Source organism: Nicotiana tabacum, chromosome 22, assembly GCF_000715075.1.
Source record: "Nicotiana tabacum cultivar K326 chromosome 22, ASM71507v2, whole genome shotgun sequence".
Classification (NCBI taxonomy): Eukaryota; Viridiplantae; Streptophyta; class Magnoliopsida; order Solanales; family Solanaceae; genus Nicotiana; species Nicotiana tabacum.
The window spans coordinates 83257743-83281209 of NC_134101.1; the positions used below are offsets into that span (position 1 = coordinate 83257743).

The following is a 23467-nucleotide window of genomic DNA, read 5'->3' on the forward strand; positions in this document are numbered from 1 at the left end:
CCAAGAGAATGAGAAGCCTTGAACAAAGTTTGAAGAATATGTAAGGATTGAGCGGACAGAAGAGCGTCTCTTATGCCGACCTATGCATGTTCCCTCACGTGCACCTGCCAGCGGGTTTCAAGACCCCGAAGTTCGAGAAATACGATGGGCACGGTGACCCCATTGCACATCTTAAGAAATATTGCAACCAATTGCGGGGAGCCGGCGGAAAAGAAGAACTGCTAATGGCATATTTTGGGGAAAGTCTAGTAGGGATAGCCTCAGAATGGTATATGGACCAGGAAATGTCCCGATGGCATATATGGGATGATCTCGCCAGAGATTTTGTGAAACAATTCCAGTATAACATCGACATTGCGCCAGACCGAAATTCGCTGTCGAATTTGAAGAAGAAACCTTCAGAAAGCTTCAGGGAATATGCTATTAAGTGGCGTGAACAGGCGTCAAGAGTGAAGCCTCCCATGGATGAAGTGGAAATGGTCACTACTTTTCTCCAGGCTCAAGAATCTGACTATTTCCAAAACATGATGTCAGCCATGGGTAAGCCATTCGCGGAAGCGATCAAGATTGGAGAGATGGTAGAAAATGGTCTGAAAACAGGTAGGATTCTGAGTCAAGCAGCCATAAGGGCAACCTCCCAGGCCGTCCAAAGCGGGTCCGGAGGAATGACCAGAGGGAAGAAGAAAGAAGAAACAACTATGGCAGCCTCGGAAGCAAGGGAGTATCGTCATCCCAGGCCCCGTTTCCCGGAAAGAACCCCACAACACTATTTCCCCCACTCCAATTTGGCATATGCTCATCAGCCTTATATGGTCATGAATGCCCAACCTTATGCCCATCCACCACAACAAGCCAACCGAGGCCCAGCTCCACCTCCCAGAAATCAGCCTCCTTACCGCAACCACTATAACCCACAACCCCCGCAGAATAACTTTCGCCCTCAGGAGCCACCTCGATGGCGGACTTTCACGCCCATCGGTGAGCAATACTCTACTTTGTTCCCTAAGCTAGTCCAATTGGGTTTCTTGCAACCAATCCCTCAAACAAGGCAAAACCCGACATCACCTTCTTACAAAGCTGGAGTCAGATGCGCCTATCATTCAGGGGCCGAGGGACATGATACAAATGATTGCTGGTCGTTGAAAAGAGTGGTCGAGAATTTGATAGAGCAAGGGAAAATAGTGCTAAGGGACGAAAAGATCCCAAATGTGACTAACAATCCATTGCCTGCTCACAATAATGGGCCGCTGATCGGAATGATTTGCGAAGACAAAGAATTTGACCCTACTTTGAAAGCCATAATTTCCATTGTCGACACGGGGAAGAGGCCCGAAACAGACCAGAAACCAGGAAAGGGGGAGGAGGCCAAGGCTATAAAGAAAGAACTTGAAAAGAAGGTGGAGAAGAAAGTGGTACCGGTAGGGGATGGAGTTCTTTACATACCACGAGGTCGAGCTGAGAAGACGCAGAACTTCGCAATCAAAAAGACAAAACCTATGTACGTGCCGAAAGGGGCCTATGTGGTCCGGGGGACGATTCAACCACCTCGGCTGAACGAGCCAGTGGTTATCGGACGCGCGCCACAAAAGCCAATGACCAACCCGTCCACAGTGCCGTGGAATTATCAAAAGACTTTGGTAATGTACAAAGGTAAAGAGGTCATGGGAGAACTTCCAGAAAATACTTTCATTGGAAGGTATTCAAATACCCAAGAACTGAACAACGCCACACAAAGGCGCTTCCCACCAAAGAAGCCCGTAAGTGTTGAAGAAGCGGAAGTGTTCTTCCAACAAATGAAAATGCCGGATTACGAAGTGATAGATCAACTGCGCAAGTACCCCGAGCAAGTGTCCATGCTATCATTATTGATGAGGTCGGCCGAGCATCAAAAGATCTTACTGAAGACCCTGAATGAAGCATATGTGCCAGTTGAAACCTCGGTTGAACAACTAGAGCGGATGACAGAAAGATTCTTCGCCGTCAACCAAATCTCTTTCAGCAAGAATGATTTACCCCCGGAAGGAGCGACACACAACAAGCCTTTGCATCTAACAGTTAAATGCGAAGACTATTATGTCAAGCGGGTAATGTTGGATGGGGGTTCGGGTGTTGACATTTGCCCGCTCTCCACGCTGCAAAGAATGGAAATTGGGACCGAAAGAATCCGACCCAACAATGTCTGCGTAAGAGCTTTCGACGGCATCAAGAGAGATACCATGGGAGAAATAGACCTGTTGTTGGTCATAGGACCAGTCGAATTTCAAGTAACCTTCCAGGTGCTCAACATGGATACATCCTACAATTTTCTCCTTGGCAGACCTTGGATCCATACGGCAGGAGCCGTGCCTTCCACTCTTCACCAGATGGTGAAGTTCGAGTACGAAGACAGAGAGATCGTGGTCCATGGGGAAGATGAGCATGCTATTTATCGGGACCCATCCACCCCATATCTGGAACCGAGAGAAGGGAGCGAACATACGGTCTATCAAGCTTTTGAGATTGTACTGGCAGAGCAGCACGAAGAGGGAATACCCTGCCCCCAGCCTTTCTTGTCTAACGCCTCGGTTATGGTGGCCAAAGAGATGATCCGGCATGGATTTAGGCCAGGGAAGGGGCTTGGACGAACCCTTCAGGGAATAACAGAACCCATTACTTTGCCAGTCACCAAGAAACCTTTTGGACTAGGTTTCAAACCTACTCCAGCAGACGAAGAGTGGGCAAAGAAAAGGAAAAATGAGGTTTGGAAGTTACCTCAACCACTGCCGGATTTATATGCAACTTTCATCAGGCCAAGGTACGTTGAAGAAGAAGATGATGAGGTCTTCACAGCTGAGGAAATCGAGGAGATATGTGGGGCGATGAGGGAAATGCTCTACGAGGTCCACATGGTTCAACCAGGTGAAGGCACAAGCACTGCTGCAATGCTGTACATGGGGCCGAACGCCCAACTTCAAAACTGGGAGGCCACTCCATTCCCGACTAGACGGAAGTCCGGGTAGACCTGTCCTGCCACCTTTCCTGTGTCACAAGTTATCTCCAGGACATAACTTGAGCGTTTTCTTCCTTTCAATTGTTGTTTTGAATTCCTAAGTTGTAAACATTGTTGTCTTCCAACTTTCCAAAGAAAAATAAAAAAAAATCATCATTGCTTTCCCATTCTTTCTTTTGTTCTAATTTTTGTTATTTTTCCTTTTACCTTTCTTTTCAGTTATAATAATGCGGCTTTAAATATGACATGCTCGCGGACTTCACGCCCAGGTCACAATGAGCTATTTAACTGCGAATTAATGAACCCAGAATCAGAATATGATGCGGAAGAAGCTTTTAGGGAGATAAACCGAGAGTTGGAATATTTCGAGAATAAACCTAAGCCGAATCTGAATGACACTGAACCGGTAAATTTAGGAACCCCGGAAGAAATCCGGGAGACCAAGATAAGCATTCACACGGACAAGAAAACGCGAGAGGCGATAATTCAACTTCTTTTTGAATTAAAAGACATGTTTGCTTGGTCATATGATGACATGCCGGGACTAGGTGTTGACCTAGTGGTTCATAAATTGCCGATTCATCCTGATTGTCCTCCAGTTCAACAAAAGCAACGAAAATTCAAAACTGAGGTCAGTGACAAGATTAAAGAGGAGATCACCAAACAACTGAAAACGGGAGTGATTCGGGTAGTCCAATATACAACATGGTTGGCAAATGTGGTTCCAGTACCAAAAAAGGACGGGAAAACTCGGGTATGTGTAGATTACCGAGATCTGAACAGAGCAAGTCCTAAAGATAATTTCCCGCTGCCCAACATCCATATCCTCGTTGATAATTGCGCCAAACACGAGATACAGTCTTTCGTAGATTGTTACGCTGGGTATCATCAGGTATTGATGGATGAAGAGGATGCCGAGAAGACTGCCTTCACCACGCCTTGGGGCACCTACTGTTACCGGGTCATGCCATTTGGTTTGAAGAATGCTGGGGCTACTTACATGAGGGCCATGACTGCCATTTTCCATGACATGATGCATCAGGAAATAGAGGTGTACGTGGACGATGTGATAGTCAAGTCCAGGACGCAAGATAATCACATCCAAGACTTGAGGAAATTCTTTGAGAGATTAAGGAAGTATGACTTGAAGCTGAACCCAGCCAAATGCGTTTTCAGAGTTCCGTCAGGCAAACTTTTGGGCTTCATCGTAAGCAGGAGAGGTATCGAGCTAGATCCAACTAAGATAAAATCCATCAGAGATCTGCCTCCCCCGAGAACAAAGAAAGACGTGATGAGTCTGTTGGGCAGGTTGAACTACATCAGTCGGTTTATTGCCCAGCTGACAAGCACGTGTGAGCCCATATTCAAGCTGTTAAGGAAAGATGCAGCGATTAAATGGACCACTGAATGTCAAGAAGCTTTTGACAAAGTCAAAGAATACCTTTCGAATCCCCCGGTCTTGGTCCCTCCAGAATCGGGAAGGCCACTTTTCTTGTATCTAACAGTCTTGGAGAACTCTTTCGGTTGCGTCCTCGGGCAACACGACGTAACCGGAAAGAAGGAGCAAGCAATCTACTACTTGAGCAAGAAATTCACTGGCTACGAAGCCAAATACACTCTGCTAGAGAGGACATGCTGCGCTCTCACGTGGGTTGCTCAAAAGCTGAGACATTATCTCCAAGCCCACACTACGTTCCTCATAAGTAGGTTGGATCCTCTGAAGTATATATTTCAGAAACCAATGCCTACTGGGAGACTGGCTAAATAGCAAATCTTGCTTACGGAATTCGACATAGTCTATGTCACTCGCACGACAATGAAAGCCCAGGCGCTAGCAGATCATTTGGCCGAAAATCCGGTCGATGAGGAATACCAGCCAATGAGTACCTACTTTCCAGATAAAGAAGTAAACACCGTAGAAGTGGTCTCGGAGGACGCTCATGTCTGGAAGATGTTCTTTGATGGAGCCGTGAACGCCAAGGGTGTAGGGATTGGGGCAATTTTGATCTCGCCTTCTGGTCAGCATTATCCCGCCACAGCTAGACTTCGTTTCTTTTGCACAAATAATACAGCTGAGTATGAAGCCTGCATCATGGGCATGCATATGGCAATCGATCAGGATGTCAAAGACTTACTGATTATGGGAGATTCTGACCTGATTATCCGGCAAGCCCAAGGCGAATGGGAAACTCGTGATGTCAAACTTATCCCTTACCGACAGCATGTGGAGGACCTCAGCAAGCGCTTTACATCAATAGAGTTCAGGTATATCCCGAGGTGTCACAATGAACTGGCAGATGCACTTGCTACTTTGGCTTCAATGCTACCCTACCCGGGCAACGCCCACGTCGATCTTTTGGAAATCCAAATCAAGGAAAGACACGGTTACTGCAATATAATCGAGGCAGGATCAAATACGCAGTCGTGGTACCATGACATCAAGAGGTTCCTAAAGACACAAGAATACCCCGAGCACGCTACTGGAGATCAAAAGAGGACCATTAGGCGACATGCAAGTGGTTTCTTTCTAAGCGATGAATTGTTGTATAAGAGGACCCCGGACCTCAATCTTCTAAGATGTGTCGATATCGAGGAGGCAAGAAAGATCATGCACGAAGTACACGCAGGTGTGTGCGGACCTCACATGAACGGGTATGTCTTAGCAAAGAAAATCCTTCGAGCAGGTTATTACTGGATGACCATGGAAAAGGATTGCTTTAGCTTCATTCGGAAGTGTCATCAATGTCAGGTGCACGGTGATTTGATTCATGCACCTCCCACGGAGCTGCATCCCATGTCTGCACCTTGGCCATTTGTCGCCTGGGGCATGGACGTCATCGGACCAATCGAACCGAAGGCTTAGAATGGACACAGGTTTATACTGGTTGCCATCGATTACTTCACAAAATGGGTAGAAGCTGTCACTCTCAAGTCAGTCACTAAAAAAACTGTAGTGGATTTTGTACACTCAAATCTTATCTGTCGTTTCGGTATTCCTCGACTATTATTACAGATAATTCAGCAAACTTGAACAGTCACTTGATGGGAGATGTATGCGAGCAGTTCAAGATAACGCATAGGAATTCTACTCCTTATCGGCCGAAAGCCAATGGTGCTATGGAAGCGGCAAACAAAAACATCAAGAAGATTTTGAGGAAAACGATCCAAAGTTCCCGACAGTGGCATGAGCAGTTACCTTTTGCATTGTTGGGGTATCGCACTACGGTACGCACATCAGTAGGAGCGACTCCTTATCTTTTGGTTTATGGGACCGAGGTTGTAATACCGACAGAGGTAGAAATTCCTTCGCTTCGAACCATTGTCGAAGTAGAAATCGAAGACAGCGAGTGGGTCAAGACTCGGTTAGAGCAATTGACTTTGATTGATGAAAAGCGAATGGCCGCGGTTTGTCACGGACAGTTGTACCAACGAAGGATGGCCCATGCTTACAACAAAAAGGTCCGACCTAGGAATTTCGAAATAGGTCAGCTGGTACTGAGGCGTATTCTGCCGCATCATGAGGAAGCAAAAGGGAAGTTTGCTCCAAATTGGAAAGGCCCATACATCATAAGGAAGGTATTGCCGAGAGGAGCATTGTATTTAGGTGATATCGAAGGAAATGACCCCGACACAGCAGTAAATGCGGATGCAGTCAAGAGATACTACGTCTGAATTATACTCCAGTTGGTCCTGACACATTTGAAAATGACGAAGGTCTTATTCCCCACTACTCCCAAACACTACCCAATTCTCTCTACAAACTTTTGAGCCACAAAAAAAAACATTGATTGAGGCCTGAACTACGTTTGACTTGATTCCGAAAGGATACGTAGGCAGCCTCTCCCTGAGGTTCAGTCACACCAACAATAAAATCCCATTCGCCCTGAAATTGAAACCGGGGCACGTCGAGCAGTTGAGAAGTTAGTATCATCTACCTCTCTTTACCAAGCACAAGCTTTCAGATCAATTACCAAAGATAGTGGGAAACTAATAAGTGTCACAAATGGAGACCGGCACACGCTGAATTGAGAGAGATAAAAAGAGAGAGTCTCGTCGGTGAAAACCTTCGGGCACCACAAGGCGACGGGAGCAGAGAAACAAAAATGAGAGAGCTTGTTTAGTAAAAACTCACAAAGAGTGCTATCAAGCTATGACAGGAAGAGAAATGAGAGAGGTCAGCCAGCGAAAACCCGCAAAGGGCGCTGTTGGCCGAAAAGAATTACTCCACCCCAAAGAGGTCTCGGCAAAGTTCCACCGGTTTAGAATCACAGATTCGTTCTGGTTCAGGGAAACGCAAGTTCATGAAAGGTCAGGCGTCCAGGCCAAATAGCATGTCATGTCATTTAAAGCCAGCATTATCTTCCTCAGATAAGTTTTTCTCGTCCCGAAAGGGGCACTCCTTTTCTGAAATTCGTTTATCTTTTCTTTGTTTTTCGTCGAATCTCTCTCATGTTTAAGCCCAAGTTCTAGATGTACCGGAAAGGATAGTTGGCAGGTTCGTTTTCACGGAGTTCCGTTTCATAAAGGAAAACACCCCGTTTCGTTGGTACGTCTGTCCAAACTTGATGAATCATGATGTTTGATGGCGTTCGAAGTAAAAAGGAAAAGAGAAATTTCCCCCAGCAAGTCCGCCTTCAGACAAATCTCCACAGAGTCTCCCCCTGTACAATCCCCACAGAGTCTCCCCAATATATAAAAAAAAAAAAAATCCCCGTTGGAATTTCCCCAGCACATCCCCAACAACTCCCTTTGTAAAAATTCCCCAACAAGCTTAACCCCAACAAATCCTAGAAAGCCCGCCTTGAAACAAATACCCAGCATGCCCCATTGTACAAAAGTCCACACAAAGAATCCACTTTGTAAATATTCCCCCACAGAGCTTCCTTTTGTACAAATCCCCACAGAATACCTCCAATAAAACCCCCGTTGAGAACCTCCAAGCAACACGGGACAAAAAAAGAGGGAAAGAAAAAGAGCCTTACGAGGCAAATCATCACAGAATCTGGAAATACAAGCCTGAGCAATCTAAAAGGTTCCGACATATGAATCAAATCAATGGCGGGACTTCGCAACAGAAATGAAGACGCAATAAAGCAACCGGGAACGATCAAGGTCACCAAACCGACCGTCATTTCCGAACTAACAATTGTTCTTTGTCTGCAGAGTTGAAACAGGTTTAATCCAAGACAATCGTGCAAGAAGCACGTGTCGCCCAAAGAAGAAGGTACACGGGTACAATAAATATTTTGGCAACAAGGAATTCACTCGAAAGGTAAGTTTTCACGAAACTCCCTTTTGTCTTTTACTAAAACAAGAAAATTCAAAAAAAAAAGGTCAGTCGTTGTTCTCGAATTTTGTCCCCAGCTAGTCAGCATTAGGGTTTTAAACCCTAAACTGAATTTTTCCTTTTAGTCAGCATTAGGGTTTTAAACCCTAAACTGAGCTTTTCCATGCAGTCAGCATTAGGGTTTTAAACCCTAAACTGAATTTTTCCTTTTAGTCAGCATTAGGGTTTTAAACCCTAAACTGAACTTTTTCCATTCAGCCAGCATTAGGGTTTTAAACCCTAAACTGAGCTTTTCCATGCAGTTAGCATTAGGGTTTTAAACCCTAAACTGAATTTATCCTTTTAGTCAGCGTTAGGGTTTTAAACCCTAAACTGAACTTTTTCCATTCAGCCAGCATTAGGGTTTTAAACCCTAAACTGAGCTTTTCCATGCAGTCAGCATTAGGATTTTAAACCCTAAACTGAATTTTTCCTTTTAGTCAGCATTAGGGTTTTAAACCCTAAACTGAACTTTTTTCCTTTCAGCCAGCATTAGGGTTTTGAACCCTAAACTGAGCTTTTCCATGCAGTCAGCATTAGGGTTTTAAACCCTAAACTGAATTTTCCCTTTAGTCAGCATTAGGGTTTTAAACCCTGAACTGAACTTTTTCCATTCAGCCAGCATTAGGGTTTTAAACCCTAAACTGAGCTTTTCCATGCAGTCAGCATTAGGGTTTTAAACCCTAAACTGAATTTTTCCTATTAGTCAGCATTAGGGTTTTAAACCCTAAACTGAATTTTCCATTCAGCCAGCATTAGGGTTTTAAATCCTAAACTGAGCTTTTCCATGCAATTAGCATTAGGGTTTTAAATCCTAAACTGATTTTTTTTCCATTCAGCCAGCATTAGGGTTTTAAACCCTAAACTGAGCTTTTCCTTTCAGCCAGCATTAGGGTTTTAAACCCTAAACTGAATTTTTCCATTCAGCCAGCATTAGGGTTTTAAACCCTAAACTGAGCTTTTCCTTTCAGCCAACATTAGGGTTTTAAACCCTAAACTGAATTTTTCCATTCAGCCAGCATTAGGGTTTTAAACCCTAAACTGAGCTTTTCCATGCAGTCAGCATTAGGGTTTTAAACCCTAAACTGAATTTTCCCTTTAGTCAGCATTAGGGTTTTAAACCCTAAACTGAACTTTTTCCATTCAGCCAGCATTAGGGTTTTAAACCCTAAACTGAGCTTTTCCATGCAGTCAGCATTAAGGTTTTAAACCCTAAACTGAGTTTTTCCCTTTAGTCAGCATTAGGGTTTTAAACCCTAAACTGAACTTTTCCTTCAGTCAACATTAGGGTTTTAAACCCTAAGCTGAACTTTTCCCTAGTTGATCAGTATTAGAGTTTCAATTCTAAAACTGAACTTCTCCCCAGCTAGTCGGTATTAGGGCCCCAACCCTGAACTGAACATTTTTATCTTCCTTCATCAATTTTATGAACTTCCTGGCGAATAACTCACGAAATTTTCCTAGTGAAACTGGGGCAGAAAATTTCGTTCGTTTGTTTGTTTTCTCCCGCAGGTCTAACCTCGAGCCACACGATTCGAAATGACCCACGAGATGAGTCTCAACTCAGAATCAAAGAAGAAAAAAGACAAAAAAGAAGATGTCCCGAGAATATCAGAGTAAATGGAAGGCGGATCGGCTCCAACATTTGACTAAGGTCCTGAACTCTGCCAGTCGGGTTTCACTCAGTATCCCAAAGATTGAACAAGTCGCCGCAACTCGCAAGCATCAAGATTCGGATCAAAGTCTCCAAGCACAATCAGCTAAGACCCAAAATCAAGTCGCAAAAGAATCATAGATAGGAATCTTGTAACTCGCAGTTGACATGCATATAAGTAGTTAGTTCGGTTCCAATTTTCCTTTGGTTGTAATAAGGCGGTCAGTGACGCAGCAGTGACAACAGCAATAGCAGTAACAGCAAGCATTGCAATCCCATGGTAGTCCCAGCTGCCAAAACTTCCCGAACTACATTGACCTGATTCCTGTTTAGCCCAGGATATGTAGGAAATCTTTGAAGCAAGATTCGGTCAGATCTTTCAAAAACATGCTTCACACGGAGTAGTCCATAGGCAAAAATCGCTCATACACGCTCACTTTATCTTTTCACGAAAACTCTTCGTGTTTCCGAACAAAGAGGGGCAGCTGTGAGCACGTGATTTTTGTTTCGCGCGACAATCGCTCCAAGAGAATTAAAAAAAAAATAACAAATGGTCCTGCTATGCAAATTTGGATTTTACATGGCACTTTATTAATTATTTTTTATTTTGTGCCCATTTTTTATTAAAACAAAATACAAAATGTATGTTTCGTGCGTAATGTGAACCGTAATCCGATTGTTAAATAGGAGATCACAAAAATACGCATTTCTTTTGTCCTGATTTGTTGCTTTGTTTAAGTTTACCTACTTTTAACATTTTATACGCGTTAAATAAATATGTTAAGTGTTAATTAATGGTGTCTAGTTTTATTTAATTAGGTTGTGTATTTAGGAAATTAGAAATAAAGAAAAAAAGAGGGGAAAATTTGTTTTAAAATGAATTTGGGCCACAAACATTATAAAATCTGAAGCCCAAATGAATGGCCCAATCCACCAGTCCGCACAGCCCACTCCCCAGGCAGCAAAACGACGTAGTTTAACACCAAAACTACGTCGTTTCAATGCCAATCCATCCCAACCATTCAAACCAAGCTGATCCAACGGTCCGGATCTCTCACCCATAACCCCATTTGCCCGACCCGTTACCCGAACCAACTTTGACCCCAACACCTGAAACGACACCGTTTCCCTCGAGCTGAAGGATCCTGGCCCTTCATCGTGCCTCATCCAACGGCTGAGATCCATTCACCCACTCCATATATAAGCTTCCCCTCATACCCCACCCCCCTATCCAAATACCCCTGCCTTTCATCATCCTCACAAAGAACCCCGGAACCCTAGAGCCGCCCCCATCTCCCTTCACCAGAAACCCGGCGGCATGAACGCCGGTGACCTCCGCCTGAACACCATAGAACCCCCTCACCGCCCTGAACATTGATCTGTTGGCCGTTTAGTTCGAATCCCTTCCCACCTTCTCGAATCTTCATTTGAAGATTCGAGTCGGAACCCGATTTACACCAATCGACCTCAACTTCGCACCAGATAGTCCCCAGACCCCGCTCGTGACCAAACCATGCTTGGTTTGGTCCGAATCTAACCAGGGAAACACGAATCCCAGATCTAATTTTTGAACCCTAGTTTTCTCCGTGCATGTTCCGTGTCTGTTCAAGCCGAAGAGATTAAGGTCTAATGGACCTTAATTGAAGTGTTTCTCATCTAAGAAACACTTCGATTAAAGTCCGTTCAGCCTTAAGAAAGGTCTGTCCGAGTCCAAGTTAAGGCTTTTGATATTTTTTCGAGATTTAAGGTGAGTTTTGCTTTTTTCTTTTCTTATTTCTGTTAGTCCATGTGATTGATTAAAGGTCTGTTCATGTTTTGTTTTAATTTGTGTCTTTGAATTTTTATCAACTGTTGTTTGTCCACTTTACCTGAACCTCTGTGTTTGTTTGAATCCCTCTCCTATTCTGATAATGCGTATGTATGTATGTGCTGTGCGAATAATTGAGCTTCAAATTTTGACTGATCAACTGATTCCTCGAGTACCACTTTGTTTAGTCAGTATAATTCAAATCATGTGTCGATACTGTTAAATGTCTGATTTTTGGCTACGATTGTGCATGTTATGATTAATATAATCGAGTCGACATGTGTCGTCAATTAGTTTCAATTGCCTGAACAATAACAAATCGATTTGCTTCTGGACACATTTGTTTGAATCAATTAGGAACTGAGTTTGTTTACTTATAGTTGTTAATTTGAATCAGAAATGTAAAAGGAATGTTTGTTTAACTTCTAAATTGGAGGGCATGTGCACTTTCTGCACAACATGTGCATTTGTGCACCACAGGTGCATTTGTGCACAGCCTGTGCCCTGCATAAGGGCTTTTGAATAAAATAATCGACAGCACATGCTGTCAGATATATATTCTGCTGCACATTACCCTGCTTTAGTTAAGAAGTATTAAACCTCTTTCAAAAGGGTAAGTCTGCCAGGGAATGTGATGGGTTTCTAATATTAAATAGCTAAGTGGAACTGAAAAGGGACAGCACATGGGAGGGGTATCTGATTAATCTAACAGGCTGTTAAAGGGCAGACTTTAGGCTTATAAAAGAGGAGGACTTCCATCAGTTTTAAGGGAAGACATCTGATAATAGAGAGAGACAGAGGGAAATTGTTAAGGAAAAGATAGAGGAGATCAAGAGAGATCTGAGAAGAGAGGTTTGGAGACATACATAGATACACATATATACAGAAATAGAAAGAGAGCAAGAAAGAGATAAAACAGATTAGGAAATCAGAAACTTGGTTTTGTTTGTCTGAAGTTCATCTGTTGTCAATTTGTTAGGTAGTGTTGCTTCTTCTAAGTTTCAATCGAGATTATTGTTAGTGTTTTGTTGCATTTGGTATATCTCGGAATTGGATTGTCTGGAGTTTTGTTTCCACCACACTGTGTGCTGCTTCATTTGGCTACTTTCTCTTCAACTATAGTTCCACCCCTTGCAATAGAATCTGCTCTGCTGTGTTGTTTTGATTCGCTGCTATTACTCTGATTCCTGCTGCTGCTGATCTTCCCTGTTATTCTCTTCTTCCTCTTTGCATTTCAGCATTCCAGGTACACATTTCAAGTCCCATATTGATGTAACTGAAACAGTTTGAAAGCATGAAATGAAAAGGTTGAAGAAGTTCAAGTATTTGTTGTAATATTCATGGTACATTAACAGGTCTGTAAAAAATTGATTAGTTTATAATTCAATAGTGTGAAAGTATGTACTGATACTCGATTGAATTTAGCCCTTTGTGTTAGTTCGTCAGTTGTTTGTTAGTACGGGGTACGTATACTCCGACCTTGTACAATGCTGTTTCTGTTTCATTTTAGTTTTTTTTTTGGGTTCCATTAGGCAGTACATAGGGTCACATTCAAAGTCCCATTGGTAATAATATCTAGTAGCTAAATCCTTTAATCTAGCCTAAATAAGTTTAGTTAAGTTCAACTCAAGAAATGTTCGGATTAAGTGTTATATTTCGTTAGCTCGTATGTGATTTCTTGTCAGATTAAAGCATTTTTCCATTAAAGTATAACGTTTTCTTAACTTTGTAAATAATTAATCATAAGAATCCGGATCAGGCCAAAGCATATAATTAAATTAGCATGTACCTTTTCTTCTAATTTTAGGGACAAATGTATTAGAAATGTAGCCACTTTAGGATATCCTTTCTAAAATAGAGACGAGCCTCGCCAAATAAAAAATGCAAAATTGCGGGGCCCTCGATAAATAATCATAATAAATATTTAGAATTCAGGCTAGGCCGTTTAGTGAATCTCATGGCCTTCTCAAAAATAATAATGCGTTAGGTTCTTTAGGCGCGACTTAATTAAAATCATATTCTTAAATTCGGGTGCACATTGATGTGACCCAAATCCAAATCTCAACGAAGTCAAAATGTGTTGACAATCACGGGCGCATTGATTGTGACGTGGTTCGAGATGCATTTTCACGACGTTGCAATTCTATAAAATAAGTGATAATGATAAAAGCGGTTTAAACTTAATAAAAGTATGTAAGTCATAACATTGTATTTAAATCAGATATTTAGCCATTATAACAATTTAAGCGACCGTGCTAGAACCACGAGATTCGAGGGTGCCTAACACCTTCTCTCGGGTCAACAGAATTCCTTACTTAGAATTTCTGGTTCGCAGACTTCATTTGGGAAAGTCGAAAATTTCCTCGATTTGGGATTCAAGATAAACCGGTGACTTGGGACACCAAAAGCCAAACCTTTCCCAAGTGGCGACTCTGAATTAAATAAATAATCCCATTTCGAATATTGTCACTTAAATTGAAAAAACTCCCCTCGCGCATTTAACCCTTCGGGGCGGGCGCGCAAAAAGGAGGTGTGACACCAATAAGACTCTCTCATTTTGTTCCTTTCTTCTTATTTCCTCTAATTCTGCAGATGGCAAGGCATCAACCATGGTAAAAATCAGGTGCTCCTAGCATAGCTAACTCAACACTCTCAAAGATTATCTGGGAGGTCTTTTTGGACTGTAATGAGGCTTTTGGATAGGGTTAGAAAGAAAGGATACCATAAAGGCTCAAAATAACTAAGACAACGGGGTTAATTTATTTACAACTTTTGGAATTCATTCTAAAAACTTTGTCCCAATTTCTAAAACAAGGAATTTGATTCTCTTTTTCCTTTTCTTTTGATGGAGTTACTAAGAAAGACCACCCCACTCCCGACTTCATGGGATTATGATTTTTTTTTTTTTTTGGTATGACCGAACCCTATGGCTGCCTACGTATCTTGTGGTGACAAGAATCAGGTTAAACGTAGTTCACAAGACTACTCTTTGTTACTATTTGCCTTTTTTTTCTCTTTAATTTTCTTTTTTCTTTCTTTTCCTTTTTTTTTTCTCTTTTTCCTTTTTCCCTTTTTTTTTTGGAATGAACTTTCTAAAATAAACCTATGGGACATAAACCATTTTTTCTTTTTTCGCATGACTCTAACTTGATTCCAAAAGAGGAGAGGTCAAAGAAATTAGTATTGGCTCAAAAGGGTATCAAATGGTATAAATGTTTGGATAGCTGAAAGAGGGCCTCCCAATCCGTAAAAATGCCAAGTACAACATATGCAACTTGAAATGAAAATTGAAGATCATGCACAATATTTCTTTTGCGGCTTCGGCATTGATATCACTGATATGCCTTCCACTTTTCTTTAACGCCTTGTCAAGTACAGAATCCTTGTTGGGTGATTCCCTTTTCACAATGGAAATCCCCCGTCAATTCGGAGAAAACTTTCTTGACTTTATCTTGTAACTTAAGACGCACTTGAACTCAAAGTTGCTTACTTCAAATCATCCGGGATGCACTCTCCCTTGACAAATTTTTGTCACCCTATTAACTTTCCAAATTATCTGCCCCAGTGTCACACAATTCGGGCTTCAAATGATCTCAAAATTGTGTACTTATTTCCTTCAAATGCCCCAATCATCTTCAAAAGTGCTTCATTGCTTCATGAGTAAACTAACTTTTAAGACCAGACCTAGAATTATGTGTGCATGTCATGTCACTAGAACGCACAAGAAGAGAACTATAAAAGGAGAAGAGAAGTAAACAGAAATGACTAGAAATAACAGAATACAAAAAATTGCATTAGACATATGGTGAAGGGGTTTGAACAACAAAACAAGCACTAAACTGAGGTTACAACCCTGGAACAAACCTAGACAACACTAAACGAGTTACTACGACTAAACAAATCAGGCAAAATAAAAGGATAGAAAGGGTTTGAGCCACAAGACAATATCCGGATTACAACCCTGAAATAAACCGAACAACAGAAATGACAACAAAATAAACCACCAAGACTCCTCCCTGTCTAGTCAAGAAAGGAGCATCTTTACAATCACCAAGCTCAACATCTTAGCCACTGACTTCAACATCAACATTGCTAGAACCTTCACAAGTCTTCATCTCATTGTCCTTAACAAATTGCTTTTGGGTCCCTTTGGCCGGCTCGTTCTTATGATCAACGTTCGGAACCAAGAGTGATAGCACTGAAAGCTTTGCGAAAACTGGACCTTCGAGGATCTCAGAATAGTTCTCATATTCCTTTTCCACACAAATCATGTCCTCCATATGCGTCTCATGCAATGGACTTTGGCTAGTATCTGCTGCATTTGGATTTTGCGCGGTACTGTCACCTGCATCAATAAGCTTCTGGACTGCTCCTTTCAGATGCCAACACCTTTCTATGTCATTCCCTGGGGCATCTGAGCAATATGCGCACTTTTGAGAAAAATCAAACTTCTTTAGAAGTGGGTTTGGCATTTTTAACTGAATCGGCTTCAACATGTCCAATTGCCTCAGCCTCTGGAACAAACTGGTATACGATTCTCCAATAGGGGTGAAAGCCTTTTCCATTTTCAGTAGTCTTTTCATTTTATACTCTGGCCTCGGTTGGAACCTTTTGCGGGTAGGTGGTTGATATGCCTGAGGGGGCGGGTAAAACATTTGTGGAAGTGGTGCGGGCCATCGCGGGCCTCGTGGACATGGAGCATATAGTGGTGCATTGTGGATGGGGTATCAGGAAAATGATGTACGATTTTGGGGGTTCTGTGGAGAGAAGTAGCAGTGGAGAGGATTACAAGGATATCCACGGGGTCGACATTGAGGCTGAAAGCGTTTAGCAAGAACGACCACTGGACCCTGTCGTCGGTGGGGCTCACCAACATCTTTTCTATCAATGGAAGGACTATCCCGAGCAACTTGTTCGTTCCATCTGACCCAAAAATCCCTAAAACTTTTCTTGGGTTTCTTTTCCATCTGAGATAGGGAGGAGCGGTCTGGGACAATGTCTATATTGTACTGGAAGTGTCGCACAAAATCTTGAGCCATGTCGCCCAATGTATGCCACTTGACGACATCTTGACGATTATGCCATTCCAAAGCTTCCCCAGTTAAGCTCTAACTGAAATACGCCATCAACAAATCATCTTTCTCGCCAACACCTCTCATTTCACTGCAATAACCCCTCAGATGGGCTACCGGATCTCTACCCCCATCATACAAGTTAAACTTTGGCATTTTAAACCCCGCGGGCAGGCGAACATAATGGAACATACATAATTCTTTGTAAGACATGTTAACCTGGTCTCTCATCCCTTGCAAGCTTTTCAGCTTCCTGGATATCTCATCCCGCTCTTCTTTTCCTGCTGACCTCTCATTTTCAACATGAAGCTCATTCCGGGGGTTCTGATTGTATGAGTCAGGAACCTTGTGGGTAACCTCTGAGGGGTAATACTGGGCATCATGAGCTTTGAGTGGGTATTCATTGTTGGGGATAGTGGATATGACAGGAGGGCAATTTTGGGGAAAGGTAATTGGATGACGAGTGATGGAGCTACTAGGGTGGTTGGGAAAGCTGTGATAAACGGGTGGATCTGGAGAGTATGAGGAATCATCCGGCACTATGACCGAAGTTTGGGTAAGGGTAGCATCTAAGAAGCTAGGTGGTGGCGGGGGTGGTGCCTTCCCAGTCATCCAGGCCTGATACATGTCCGTCATGTGTTGTCTTAACATCCTTACCTCATCAGCCAAACCAGTATCCTGTTCAACCAACTGCTTTCGGGTACCGGTATCAACCAACCCAATCTTGTTGTTGTCCGCCATTGCCTTTTGACTTTATATTGTGAAGAGGAGTTACTACTTCGAGAACCACAAACCAACCACCTTTCTGCTATGAAGAAATCAAAAAGGAACAAAATGGAGTCATCCCGTTAGCATTAGCGCATTCAACAACAAAATATCACATTGCGTGCAATGCATCTAGCAACAATTAATGGTTCTAGAATGACTTCGATGGTCATAAGATCACTTGGCATCATCCCAATTTGTCAATTTGAATCTTCTCCTTTCTTTTCTTTCCTCGCACTTCTTAGCTCGCTCATTTTCTTTCCCCTTTTTTCTTTCTGATTATCGCTTTTTTTCTTCCTTCTCATTTCTCACATCCCATAATTTCACCATTTTTTTCTTCTTTTTTTTCCTTTTTTTTCTTTTTCTTTTTCTTTTTGGTAAAAGAAAAAAATAATTCGATCGAACCTTATGTAGGTTGCCTACGTATCATGACGCTGCATGAATCAGATCTTTGCATAGTTCGGGAAAATTAGGAATAAAGGAAACAAACTAACGTTCTCCTTTTTTTTACCTTAATGACTAATCCGATTAGAAAAGAGAAATAAAAGAAGCAAAACCTTTTTTGAATTTTCTAGACTTAATGTTCTATAACCTATTCTAAACTCAAGCTTAACGGATTTTTTTTTCTTTTTCTTTTCTTTTTGGAAACAAATACTCTATTGAGGAAAAATCCTAGAAGAGAGAAAGATATTTTTTGACTCTTTTTTTTTTTGAATTTTCATTTGATATCCCTGAAGAAAAACTTCGTAACGAGAAATGAAAATAATAAAAATTGTTTTTGGATTTCAATTTTTAATTACCTAAAGGAGAATTTTTTTTTAAAAAAAAACAGAAGATAAGGTATCTTATTTCTTTTATGTGCAATGTCCTAAATCTAGTAAAAATAAAAGATTTTTTTTCTATAACCTCAAAAGAAAATCTTTTTTTTCTTTTGAATTTTTGGAATTAATAGCTTAGAGAAACCTTTACAGAGGTACTAAAAACAAAAATTCTCTTTTTTTAGTCATAATATACTAAAGGAAATATAAAAACAAATTTTTATTTTAAGCTCTAGATATTAATTGCCTAAAGGAAGAACCATATCAACGATTTTTTTTTAATTTCTAGGAGTAGTATTCCTAAAGAAAATTCTAACGAAAATATAAAAACGCAAAATATCCTTTTTTGGATTTTTGATTTATAACACATCTTTTTCCAATACAAAATAGAAAATACAAAAACAAAAGACCCAGTATTACTGTACAAAACTAGAAGGTAAAAGACGACATAAAAAAAACAACAGACTCAAAACATAATAACTAAAAAAAGTCTCCTTAAGCAAACTCATGACTGGATGGTCCTAAGACGTCTGTCATGCACAAACTCCGGTAAGTAGATCTACACCTGTATGAGAAAATCGAAACCAATACTATGTGAGACAATAACATTCCTTACTAGACATATGCCAGACATGATTGAAGCTATTTCTGCAAAATTAACCTATGCGGCTAAAAGTGGATAAAATGCAAGATTTGGCTAAAACCCCGCGAAGCCAAGAACCTAAGACTTACTAGGAAGACCGGACCGTATGTGGGTTGCCTACGTATCCCGCCCCGAGAGACGAGAATCAGGTTCGCGTAGTTCGGACAGATTGGATACGGGCGAGAATTAAAAAAATAACTAATTTAGAGAAAACATATTTTGTCTTTTTTTTTTTAAAAAAAAATGATGAGACATGTAACTTTTTTTGGATTTTTTTTTGATTTTCTAATTTACGGAAAATGATAAAAAAGTGCAAAATCTCTTTTTTTTTTGAATTTTCAAGCTCTTTTTTTTCTTAACAAGAATGGGACAGAAAACATAATTGGGCCCCACTCGCTTTGTCTTCACACTTCAACCTCATTTTCTTTTTCTTTTTCTTTTTCATTTGCCCTCAACTATCATTGGTCCGCCAAATGACCATTTTACCCTTGAAGAAATGCAACATGTAGCATTTAGGATGCATCAAGATGGTCTGTTATTTTGGGTACACCTGCCCTAGACGGACCCAACCCCTGTGTTGAGTCCTCAAAGTCAGATGCACGTGATGCAAACAAGCGTTCCTACTAGGGATCCGACATGAGACTGCGTTATTCTAGGTTCAAAACCTGGGTATGTGTTCTAGACTTGTGTACCCGAGCGGACAACTTGAGCCGAGGAGGAGGCTACGTACCGGGAACCAAAAGGCCATCCGGCTTAGTAACTTGTCCGAGCCTCTTTCTTATTTCAAGGTATGACACTAACAGAATAGGGAGTCACGACCAGCGAGCACATCCCCGAAGATGAGAAGAGAAGGGTTTCGTAGCAGTTTATATAGAGTTCAGATAATATTAAAGCGGCAAAAGCAACATTTAGCACATTAGGCCCAAACATATAATAAAATTAGCTAACAGATAAAGCCAAATATAACAATTCATCTAAGCTCGAATTCTGAACCCTGAACCATAAATTCTGGGTTCGATCCCCAGCAGAGTCGCCAGAGCTGTCACACCTCCTTTTTCCTACCACCCGAAGGGGGGTATAAGGGAGTTTTTTCCAACTTAAAGTGACAATCGAAACGGGATTATTTTATTTAAAATTCAGAGTCTCCACTTGGGATGATTTATGGTGTCCCAAGTCACCAGTTCAAATCCCGAATCGAGTAAAGATTGACTCTGTTTTACAGTCTACGAACACAGAAATTCGGGTAAGGAATTCTGTTAAACCGGGAGAAGGTGTTAGGCATTCCCGAGTTCCGTGGTTCTAGCACGGTCGCTCAACTGTTATTATTGGCCTAATTATCTGATTTTAAAACACTTTTAAGCCTATGTGCATTTTAACTTTAAAACCGCTTTTATTTAGATATTTTTTTAGAAAGATTCAACGTCATCTAAAACACATCTTGGACCACGTCACATAAATAAACCCACGGTCCACGACACGTTTTATCTAACGTTGTTGAGATTTGGATTTGGGTCACATTAATGCACATCCGGATTTATAACATATATATCACAACTACGTCACGGGAACCGTACCCGTAGGTATGATAATTCATTATTAGTCGCGCCTAAAACAAACTAGGATATTAAAGAGTTATTTTTCTAAATTTTGAGATTATTGTAAGGTAATGAGAGTGCGAAAATAATTTTTGTGAATGAAGTGTAAATTTTATTTCATTGTTATCTTCCCGAACCATAATCCTCGTTGTGACCTATCAAATTTAAAAGCCCAAAATCTCATCAATCTCACATTAAAAATTACATGGCCCAATTGCTCTAATACACCATAGTTTCTTCAACTTAAGACTCCATTTTTAGCTTTTATTAAATTACTAAAATAATTTTAAACTTAACACCAAATGTTCTTTCATGAAACAAGATATCAGAACAATGAAAAGCAAGCAACATAATATCAAATAAAGAATAGAATGTTAACACACATGTTATTGATAAAAAAAAAAGAGTTTCCTTCAAAATGTTGACCCATTTACGTTTTAAGTCTAACATGGACTTGTCAAATAATATTAGCCTAAAAAAACATAGATGGAGAAACTTACATTTTAGTTACTTGTAAAATTAATCTCGATCAAACAAACAAAAACAAAACTAAAGAAGAAAAAAGTAAAAAAAAATTCAATCGATCTAAAAAAAAAAAAAACAGAAGCATTGTAAGAAATAATTAGAAGATTAAAAGAACGAATCCTTCGATAGATTTCTAACCTTTGTTGTGTACAGAGAAAACAAGAATTTCAGTTTTGGGAACGGAGATCAACTGCGACGTTCCACCCCAAACTCGCAGACCGGAGCATCGGACGAGAATTCAAACAGACCTCAAACTTTAACCTCTTCTAACTCACCAAAATGAGATAACAAAGTCGGACCTTGCGAGGTGTAATTATGGAGGAAAACAGTTGGTTTTAATCTGTTCTTGTGGTTGATTTCCGGACAGATTTTGGGGTTGGATTAGAGTGGAGTTTGGAGATGAAAACGGTGATGGTTTGGGAAGGTTTTCCGGCGTGTTCGACGCTATCGTGAATGGGAAGAAGCAGCAGGGGTTGTTTGTGTTGTGTTCTGCGGCTGTTGGTCTGGTTGAGGTGGAGGAGCAGCAGCGGGTTATGGGGTCTGTTGAGGAAGACGACGACAAGAGGGGGAGGGGGGTCTTTTTTGGACTTATACGGCGCTGATGGTACTTTTTTTGTCCCTAGGCGTTCTTTTTAGTATTTCAGCTCTAGGTTTGCTTTCTCCGTTTTTTCCCTAGCTCTGTATTTTTTGTGTCCCCCTCTCATTGTAGGCGTTAGTCTCTAATATAAGTCTAGGTTTTAGGTGTATTTTTTGTGTATTTACCCATTAGTTCCTAAGTCTTTTTGTGTTAAATCTTTAAATTCTTTTTATTTATTTTTTGTTTCAAAGAAGAGTCTAGAAGGGTTCTAGGGTTGGCTTAATTGGTATTGGGTATTGGGCCAAGAATTGAGTTCTAAAACTCTTAAAATTGTAGTCTAACACCTTAATTGACTCCTTTTTAAAATAAGATAGAAATACTACACAATGCCAAAGCTAATCCTAATTAATTAAACTAAACATGAAACTATTTTTGTGTTTTCGAAGATTATGTAAAGATAAAAATAAGGTAATATTTTTGTATTTTTTTATTTAAATTTATGAAAGATACGTAACCTAAAATATTTTTTTGTAATCTTTCATTTTTATGACGAAAATAAAGTAAAGAAGTCAAAAATAGTTAAAATAGCTATATTAGGCCTACATTAAATATTTACATGCTAAAATATAAAAATCTTGGGTAGGGTCAAACTTAATAGGGTCTGGGGAGGGTAGTGTGTACGCAGACCTTACTCCTACCCTGGGGTAGAGAGGCTGTTTCCAAATAGACCCTCGACATCCTTCCCTCCAAGAACTTCCCACCTTGCTCTTGGGGAGACTGCTACTGCAACCGACGAAGGTGTTGATAACATAGGAATGGCTCTAGTAGTGGGTAGAGAAGATGCAGTTTATACCCTTATACTTACAATTTTAGAGCATTTCAATGGTAGATTTACCTCAAATCATCAGACCGTCCGAACTTTACTTAATGGACTTAGATGTAAGACCCTTAGTGAATTTAGATGGTATAAAGATACTTTTATGAGTAGAGTTATGGAACTACCCGAGAATAGATATGAACACTGGAAGGCCAAGTTTATAGACGGCCTCCCTTCCTTATTTGCTGAAAGAGTAAGGAATGTGTTAAAGGGTAGTTGCGGAGAAATTCTGTATAATAATTATACCTATGGTAAGCTTATAGGTGTTTGTACAGAAGAAGGCCTAAAATTGTGTAATGAGCTAAGGCTTTCTAGACAGCTTAAGATAGATAAGCTTAAAGAAAGGTCCCAAGTAGGTGACTTTTGTACCCAGTTTGGTTTACCCGGAACTTCCACTCAAAATAGGAAGAAGAAAACCAAATATCATAGGTACCCTAACCCGGATAGCCCATATAAGAAAAAGAGGTCTAGATATAGGCCTAAGGAAGAACGTGATACTAGAAAAGCGCATAGGAAATCTACTCGATTTGCGAAGAATAGATCCAAACGTGATCTCGCTGATATTAAGTGTTATAAGTGTGGGAAGTTTGGTCATATTTCCCCAAATTGCAAAAATATGAAACAGAGGCATATTGATTCATTACAATTAGAAATTCTTAGCATGAATATATTCGATGCTTTACAATCTGTTAAAGTTCAACAAAAGATTAAATTGATTGCTGAAAAAATGGCCGTTGATGTTTGCGCTGATCACCCTAGTGCCTTTTGGAACAGGAAAAGGCATATTGTAACTCTTCCATACGAAGAAAATTTCGGTGA

At 40.7% G+C, this 23467-nt stretch overlaps 1 long non-coding RNA gene across 1 annotated transcript; it reads right to left on the minus strand.

Moving 5' to 3' along the window:
• Positions 1-18755: 18755 nt before the first annotated feature.
• On the minus strand, positions 18756-21894 carry LOC142176412 (uncharacterized). The gene is made up of 2 exons (XR_012704987.1): positions 21333-21894; positions 18756-18996 (listed from the first exon to the last, which is right to left on the minus strand). It is a non-coding gene; the product is annotated as an uncharacterized LOC142176412 (long non-coding RNA).
• Positions 21895-23467: the final 1573 nt, after the last annotated feature.